Raw genomic sequence first — 9,230 nt, forward strand, 5'->3', positions numbered from 1 at the left:
CCCTACCCAAAGAGATCAGAATGTTTATGCCGCTCTCTTTTACTAATCCTTATACTCCCGTGTACTGTGAACTTTTTTTTTTGGCTGCATTGGGTTTTTGTTGCTGCACTTGGGCTATCTCCAGTTGCGGCGAGCTGGGGCTACTCTCTGTTGCAGTGCGCGGGCTTCTTATTGCGGTGGCTTCTCTTGTTGCAGAGCATGGGCTCTAGGCGCACAGGCTTCAGTAGTCGTGGCTTGCGGGCTCTAGAGCGCAGGCTCAGTAGTTGTGGTGCACAGGCTTTGCTGCTCCGCGGCATGTGGGATCTTCCCAGACCAGGGCTCAAACCTGTGTCCCCTGCATTGGCAGATGGGTTCTTAACCACTACACCACCAGGGAAGCCCATACTGTGAACATTTTTTTAAATGCTCTTATAAATTCTTTGAAAACTTACCTTTTAAGAGCTAGTTGGTTATAGTGATACCATAATTTATTAATTAATCCTTTATTAGTGAACATTGCCTTCCCTCCCATGATTTGCTATTAGAATTAAAGCTGTGAATAGATTATTTAGGGGTTAAAAAAAAACCCAAAATACAACACCAGGACATCCCCAGCAGTCCAGTGGTTAAGACCCTGCCTTCTAATGCAGGAGGCGCAGGTTGCATCCCTAGTCGGGGAACTAAAATCCCACATGCCCATGCCATGCAGTGTGGCCAAAAAAAAAACCAAACCAAAACAAAACACAACACCTGTGAATAGTATCCCTGTTACACGTATCTTTTTGTACTTGTTGCCTTATTTCCTCATGTTTCATTCTTGGAGGTGGCATTGCTGGGTGAGATAAAGGGTGCATGTTTTACCCTTTGTGTGCATGTTTTAAGGCTTTTTTTTAAATATTTATTTTTATTTTTTGGCTGCATCTGGTCTTAGTTGTGGCATGCAGGATCTTTCGTTGCAGTGCACAGGCTGGTCTCTAGTTGTGATGCGTGGGCTTCTCTCTAGTTGTGGCGCGTGGGCTTCTCTCTAGTTGTGGCTCACCGGCTCCAGAGCATGTGGGCTCTGTAGTTGTGGCATGCAGGCTTAGTTGCCCCGCGGCCCTCACCAGTGAAGTATGAGCATTTCCATTTCATATACATGTACCAGTATTGAGTGTAGTTTTTTCTTAAGTTTCCACTCTGAAGGTTAAAATAATGGCATTTGGTTTTGTTTAATTTCTGAGGAAGGTGAACATTTTAAGAATGTGTTAGCCATGTATATTTCTTTTGTTTAATACTAATTCCAGACCTTGGGTCCATTTGTCTTTTGACAAGCTTTTCTTTTTCTTATTTGAAGGAAGCTCTTTTTATATTGAAGATAATGACTATTACCTATTCTGTTTCTATCTCAGTGATATTTGAGGCTTTGTGGCTAGATTTTAAATTTTGTGTTGTATTTTTTTGAGTAAGTAATATAAACACATGGAACACAATTTAGACAGCACAAAGGGTATATAGTGATGAGGTAATTGTGTATCCTTTCAGAGATATTCCATGTATACACAAGCATATAATATATATGTATATTATTACTCAAATTTGAGCAAACTCTACACACTATTTTGCACCTGTTGTTTTTCATTTACTACTACATCTTAAGATTGTTTCTTATATTGCCCCTTATTTTTTAAGGGCAGCAATTATAGTTCGTTGTAGGATGGACTATAATTGGACATTCAAGTTGTTTCTTATCTTTTGGTATTAAAAAAAAAATAATGTGGGGACTTCCCTGGTGGCACAGTGGTTAAGAATCTGGCTGCTAGTGCAGGGGACACGGGTTTGAGCCCTGGTCCTGGAGGATCCCACATGCCGCAGAGCAACTAAGCCCGTGCACCACAACTACTGTGCCTGCGCTCTAGAGCCCATGAGCCACAACTACTGAGCCCGCATGCCACAACTACTGAAACCTGTGTGCCTAGAGCCTGTGCTCCACGCCAAGAGAAGCCACCACAATGAGAAGCCCGCGCACCGCAACAAAGACCCTATGCAGACAAAAATAAACGAATAAATAAATTTATTTTTTTTTAATGATGTAATTACTATTCTTATATGTCCATGATTTTACAAGTGTCTAGCTGGATTTTAAATCCATACTGCATCTGAAATTTGACCACCTATTGTAGGTCTCTAAAAGCTTTCCTGGCAAATGAGTTCCCTGTAAAGAAAATAATAGTAGTATGACTGCATTGCATAATACAGTGTACAGAGCACCTTGGTTCATTTAATCCTTATCAGATAGAGCAGGTACTATTATCTCCATTCCCAGATGAGAAACCTGAGGCTATTCAGACCTAGAGGCAGAAATGATTAATGTTTACACTACCTACTGGCTTCAGTACTTAAATATTTAAATGTGCTGCATCAGCTGCACAACTTGTAGTACCCATTGCACAAGTGTCACTACCCCGAGCAGGTGGATTATTCTGCTTAGACTTTTTGCCAGGTAAGCTAAATAGATTCTCATACCCCCACCCTCCAAAATACTGTCTATCTGTAAATTATCTATGACAAGGACTTTCTGACCACATTTTTGCACATCTAAAGAAATGAGACCCAATTGTTGTCTTATTGGGAAGCTAAAACTTCTGGGATGAAATAATATGCCCAAAATCAGATGATAGGTTTTTGGGTTGTCATGTTAGTGTGGTTTTAGTAGAGATTTGACTTGAGATCCTCAAGGCAGCATACTTTGTAAAGAAATAATCTGAGAATACCCGGTAGGTCAATAGGTTCACTCTCCGTAAGCTAACACCAAAGAAATGGAACGGGAGGAAATCTTTAAAGATCCAGAGATAAGACACCTCTGATCTTAATAGAAGTCTTGGTTTGAAGGAACTTTTATCCATCAGATCATCTGATTCTGTAAGAATAAGAAAAATGGAGCATCCTTGTCTTCCTCTAACAGGCTACTGCCTCTCAGAAGACATAAGTTTTGCCAAATCTTCTAAGTATCTAAATGCTAAGAGTGTTCTAGGGCCCAATCCATGGACTCTCCAATCTCCCTCTGGTGAGTCGTCCATCCACATAGCTTCAAACGTCTTCTGCCATGGCTCTCAAATTTATATTTCTAGCCTGACCATTTTACTGAATTCCAGGCTTGTATATGCACTTGGATTATTAGGCAGCTCAAATTTAAGATGAATTGAATTCTCATTTCCCTGCCCAGTCTTCTCTGAGGCTTCCCCATCTCAGCAGGTGGCCTCTCCATTTACACCTTTGCTCAGAGCAAAATCCTTAGGGGATCATCCTTGACTCCGCTCTTTCTCCTGTGCCCCGCATCTGATTCATTAGAAATCCTTTTGGCTCTAACATCAGAGTGTATTTTGAATCCAACCACTGTTTTCCCCAGATTTACTGTGATATAATTGACACACAATTTTAAGATATTGAAAGTGTATGTTGTGATTTGATGTGATTTGATGTACACTGACTCTGACTACTATTCACCATCTGTACTAACATCTCTCTTGCCTGGACTACTACAGTAACCCCCTAATAGGTTTCCTTCCCTCTTCAGCCTCAGTTTATTCTCCACCTAGCAGCAGAGTGAACCTTTTAAAATGTACATCTGGTCACATTGCTTCTGGCTCTGGTGGTTTTCTATCATTTAGAGTGAAGACCAATCCTTACTGTGTTCTACACGTCTGTATAGTTTGGAACCTGGCTTCCTGCAGCCTCACCCTTGCTATTGCACTCAGCCACGCTGCTAGCCTCCTTGCTGTTCCTTGAGAACAGGTATGCATCTACCTGAAGAGTCTTCCAACTTGCTTTTCTTCCCGGAATGTTCCTCCTCCCCCTCCCCCACCTCTCAGATTTACATGGTTAGTAGATTTACGTGGTTATGTTGTTCAGGTCACTGCTCAAAATAAGTTCATTCCTAACCACCTTGTCCAAAATAGTAGCTTCCCCTTCCCTCTCTATCCCTTTACCCTGTTTTACTCTTTTTATTTAGCGGTTTAAAAATTGAGATTAAATTCACCCTTTAAAAGTATATCATTTCAGGGAATTCCCTGGCGGTCCAGTGATTAGGACTCTGTGCTTCCACTGCAGGGGCCATGGGTTCATTCCCTGGTCAGGGAACTAAGATCCTGCAAGCAGCGTGTGGCACAGCCAAAACTAAGTAAATAAATAAAGTACACCATTTCAGTGGTTTTAGTGTATTTACAGAGTTAAGTATTTATTACCACTATCTAATTCTAAAATATTTTTATCATCCTAAAAAGAAACCCCATAGTCATTAAAGTCACTCCTCATCCCTCCCTATCCACCTCTACCCTCCACCCCAGAAACCACGAAATGTACTTTCTGTCTCTAAAGGTGTGCCTATTCTGGACGTTTTCATTTAAATGGATATTTCAAATGGATGGAATCACAAAATACGTGACCTTTTGTGTCTAGCACCTCTTGTGCTGCTTTTACATAGCATAATGTTTTCAAGGTTCATTTATGTTGTAGCATATATCAGTACTTCATCCCTTTTTATGGCTTATAATATTCTGTTCTGGGGGTATACCATATTTTTTTAAAAATTATTTTATTTATTTTGGCTGCGTTGGGTCTTCATTGCTGCGTGCAGGCTTTCTCTAGTTGTGGAGAGCGGGTGCTACTCTTTGTTGTGGTACACCGGCTTCTCATTGCTGTGGCTTCTCTTGTTGCAGAGCACGGGCTCTAGGTGCACCGGCTCCGTAGTTGTGGCACGCGCGCTCTAGAGCGCAGGCTCAGTAGTTGTGGCGCATGGGCTTAGTTGCTCCGCGGCATGTGGGATCTTCCCGGACCAGGGCTCGAACCCGTGACCCCTACATTGGCAGGCGGATTCTTAACCACTGCGCCACAGGGAAGTCCCCACATTTTTATTTATAAGTCATCAGTTGATGGGCATTTGGGTTGTTCCACTTCTTGGCTATTACGAATAGTGCCACTATGAACATTCATATACAAGTTTTTGTATGAACATATGTTTTCAACTTTCTTGGGTATATAACTAGGAGAGGCACTACTGGGTCATACAGTAACTCTATGTTTAACTTTTTGAGGCACTGTCAAAACTGTTTTCCAAAGCAACGGCATTCTTTTACATTCCCACCAGCAATGTATGAGGGTTCCAGTTTCTCCACATGCTCTGCAAAGTTTCCTTTTCCTTATAGCTTATCACGGCCTGACACACTCTATATTCACCTGTTACTGTCTGGTTCTTCCACTAGACTTTGAACTTTCAGGAGTAGCGCTTCTGTCTTGTTTGCTGCTGTAGCCCCGGCACCACACAGTGCCTGGCACAGAGCAAAGCACTCAATAAATATCTGTTGAATTCATGAATATAGTTCAGTAAACTTTTTTCACTTAACCACTTCCCTTGGTGTTTTTTTTAAATTAATTTTTATTGGAGTATAGTTGATTTACAATGTTGTGTTAGTTTCTGCTGTACTGATACAGCAAAGTGAATCAGTCATACATATACAAATATCCACTCTTTTAGATTCTATTCCCATATAGGTCATTACAGAGTACTGAGTAGAGTTCCCTGGGCTATACAGTAGGTTCTTATTAGTTATCTGTTTTATATATAGTAGTATGTATACGTCAATCCCAATCTCCCAGTTTATCCCTCCCCCCTCTCCCCCTTGGTAACCGTAAGTGTGTTTTCTATATCTGTGACTCTATTTCTGTTTTATAAATAGGTTCATTTGATTCCACATATAAGCGATACCATATGATATTTGTCTTTCTCTGTCTGACTTACTTCACTCCACTTCCCTTGGTTTCTAAGTTAACCTTTAGTTCCCCAACTCAGAAATGAATACATTTTTCCTATAAAAATTTTAAAACATTATGACAGCTAAATCTGTTTTGCACAGCCCTGGTTCACTGTGAATCCTTTGTGGTGTTTACTTCCAGATCTTATGCATGTATGTATGTAACAGAGTTAGTGTTGGAAATGAGGAAAATACACAGTTTGGCCGCCTTTTTTTTTTTTAACACAAATAATATGCTTTAGGGATCATTTTACAACTTATTTACTCAGCACTGCCTTGGGGATGTTTCCATACCAACGTATGTACCTCTACCTTTTTTTTTAACTGCTACATAGTGTTCAGTGTAATGTATGTACCCCTGTCTAGCCATTGCTCTATTTTTAAAGTAGCAAATATTTGTGGAATAACTAACTTTTGCAAAGCAGTGTTTTTAAAGGTTTTTAAATTTTAATTTTCTGATATTGGGTATCATGATATTTGAGTGTCCAAAGTAGCCACAAAGAAAGGGACTGATATTAAAGCAGAAAATTACAGTTCTGATTTTTACACTTCGAAGAATAAAATCAATTCCTCAAAAACTTATAAAACAGAATTCATTTTAATGTCATAGTGGTTAACTATGTCAAACTCAGTTATAAATAGTGTTTTTTAATTCAGCAGTTTTGGAACTTTTTAGACAGTTATATAATATCAACAGTTGTCTTCCCTGCCACTCTGAGGTACTCACTGAAATGCACCTCTCTGGCAGAGCTCCTGTTGCATTTAATGAACCTTCCCCTCAGCACCGGCATTTACATACTGTCCTATACCCACCTGGAGTATAAACCCCTCAGAGGAAGGAAACTGGGGCTTTCTAAAATATGTAGTAAAGATTATCTGACAAGTATAATCTTTTGTGGTTCCCATTTTCAATTTTTTCTTTTACTCCCCAGTTCTATTAGTTTAGCTTGATGCCTGATCAAAGATATAAACCATTGTCAGCCTACGTTTATCTTATTACAGATAGCTTTTTATTTAAAATTCTGGTCATAAAATTCAGGTTCAAACATTCTGGAATTTCGAATTCTTATTTTGGGGGTTGTGCCTATCTGTCAGTGCTTATGTAATGCCTTTGAAGTGCTAGATGCTGGGAGTCACCACTTCTACTTTGTTTTAGGATTTCATTTCTTTTTTCAAAATGTGTACTTTCAGATTATCTTATTTAACTGGTCATTGTAATGTATTTGTGTAAAATAATTTCCAGAAAAACAAGAAAAAACCCTTTGTTTTATACTTACTGCTTGATGTCCAGTAGATGGCACCAAATGCCCTTTGGAGTTCTTCATGATACTAATTCCTGGTTGGTATTGCTGGCTTACTGATCTTGTCTTCCACCACTGCCAAGGAACAGAAAGGGGTCCATTCTTTAGTCTAATTCTCTGATTGTTATATAACTTAGTATTTTTGTTTGGAGTTTAAGATAGACCTGTTGGTGTTTAAATGGTTCCTTGCCATATCTCAGATTTCAAACTTTTTTAATTTTGTATAAGTGTGATTTTCAGTCAGGGCAATTCTAGGGGAAGGATCATGACTTTGAAATAAGACTGGGTTTAAAAAAAAGAGTTGAGGGTAAGGGAAAGAGTAAAGAGAGTCTGAGTGTTCATAATAAAATCAAAGAGAAAATATAGAAGTATACAAAATCCAAAATTAAGGTAATGAAATCAAAGTGTTTTTACTGTCAGTTTGGGCACTTTAGAATTGTATTCATTTCACTATGATTTTCAAATTTGTTTTACAGATAACTTGCAGTTAAAACATACTCTTTAAAACTTATATCCCCATTCTTCTAGCTTTTTTGTGCTTTCTTGAAAACCTTTATCTTCAGTGGTAAAGGTGAATATTTATTAGTTTTCATAAAGAATCACCTTTTAGGTCCAATTAACCATTAAAACCAGAAAATATGTGTTCTGTATGTCAGGCCTGGTTTACTGCATTTATTCTACGTATTAATTCTGTTGAGTTTATTTAATTTTAATGGATTTGTCAACCATTAAAAAGAACACATTTAAAAACTTACCATCGTAATGTGTTTCTTTGTTTTTCCCCAGTGTTTGAGTGTCATTGTTTGTGACTCATATGGAAATCCGTCTCTTAGTTGTCTTGTTTTTAGAACAGCTACCAACTGGAGCATTGACACCATGGGCTCTGAGTGAAACAGATCTAGGTTCAGTTTCCATTTCTGGCTGAATGGATGTCTAGGAAAGTCATTTAGCTTCTTGGGCATCAGTTTCCTCATGTGCAAAATGTAGATAATTAACCTATCTAATGGGGTTATATTGAGGATTAGCAATAATGTAGGTAAGTTACCTGACAGGCTATTGTTTTCACATATTGGCAACAATAAACTTTTCTAAAAAGCTTTGTTAAATATGTTCATGCTTTACTCATTTCTATATTCAGGACTCTCAATTTACGAAGAGTTTTATTTCCGTTTCTTAAAATGAAGATGTCAGTATATTAACAGAGTAACTTGGGTCTTGAGATAGCTTAGGGAACAATTCCTAAATAAAGTTTTTAGTTCTGTCTATGTACATTTATATTGGTACCACACAAACACCATTCATAGCCGTCTTGAAAAGGAAGGATTCTTTTTGAGTGTTCTCCTCTAGAATTAAAAGGGAAGGAAAGACCCCGAAAGAGATTTATGTCAAAGAATCTCAGAATTCAACGCCAATCTGTAGGTACAGGAAGTTTCTGAGCTTTTAAAACCCAGTCGCGTGAGGGAGTAATTCGCCAGCACTTGGGGCGGGGTTAGTGCCTAGTGCCTTTGGAGAGCTCAGCTCTGTATACAGCCTCCCTACTCCAGCGCTTTCTGAGGAGAGAAAAAAACGCTGGGCGGCGGCGAACACTGGACAGGAGACAGGCTTTTCCCCCGAGCCCCTCAGCCACGTGGCGCTCGGCGGAGCCCCAGGCCCACCGCCCTACCGTCGGGCTGTCTGCCGCTCTCCCTTCGGAGAGATTTCGCGGCTGGGCCCTCGACCTCGGGAAGCCTGTAACCTCCGGGTCTCGGCCGGCAGGCCCAGGGATCCAGCCCCGAACCCGAGCGGGGCAGAGCGCCCAGGTGACGCGCGGTGCCAGCTTCCACTCGAGGGACGCCCAGCAGGTCCCCGGAACTTTTCCCCAGAGACAGGTCCCGGCAACAGGTCCGAGGTGGGGTCGGGTGGAGCCGAGCCCGGCGGCAGCCGGTGAATCAGCGCCGGTCTGCGCCCGGGTCAGCCCTGACGGCCCATGCCAGATCCCGCGAGGAGTAGCCGAGCCGCTGACCACCAGCCATTCAGGGCTCGCTGGCCTGGGGAAAGGTGACGTCATCGTAGCTGGGCGGTGTAGGAAGGTTCCACCAATGGGAGACAGGCAGAGTGGCTTGCTTTCTGTAGCTCTTGGCCAATACTAACAAAGCAAAAGGGGGCCCGGTTGTCGGTATAGAAC

General features: G+C 40.8%; 1 long non-coding RNA gene across 1 annotated transcript; it reads right to left on the minus strand.

Moving 5' to 3' along the window:
- Window positions 1–6,241: 6,241 nt before the first annotated feature.
- On the minus strand, window positions 6,242–9,228 carry LOC113633619 (uncharacterized). Its single transcript, XR_003438272.1, has 2 exons — window positions 7,822–9,228; window positions 6,242–7,141 (listed from the first exon to the last, which is right to left on the minus strand). It is a non-coding gene; the product is annotated as an uncharacterized LOC113633619 (long non-coding RNA).
- Between the last annotated feature and the right edge of the window lie 2 nt (window positions 9,229–9,230).

This window comes from Aethalodelphis obliquidens, unplaced genomic scaffold (genome assembly GCF_003676395.1).
Source record: "Aethalodelphis obliquidens isolate GAN/ISIS:26980383/991018 unplaced genomic scaffold, ASM367639v1 scaffold40, whole genome shotgun sequence".
Taxonomy (NCBI): Eukaryota; Metazoa; Chordata; class Mammalia; order Artiodactyla; family Delphinidae; genus Aethalodelphis; species Aethalodelphis obliquidens.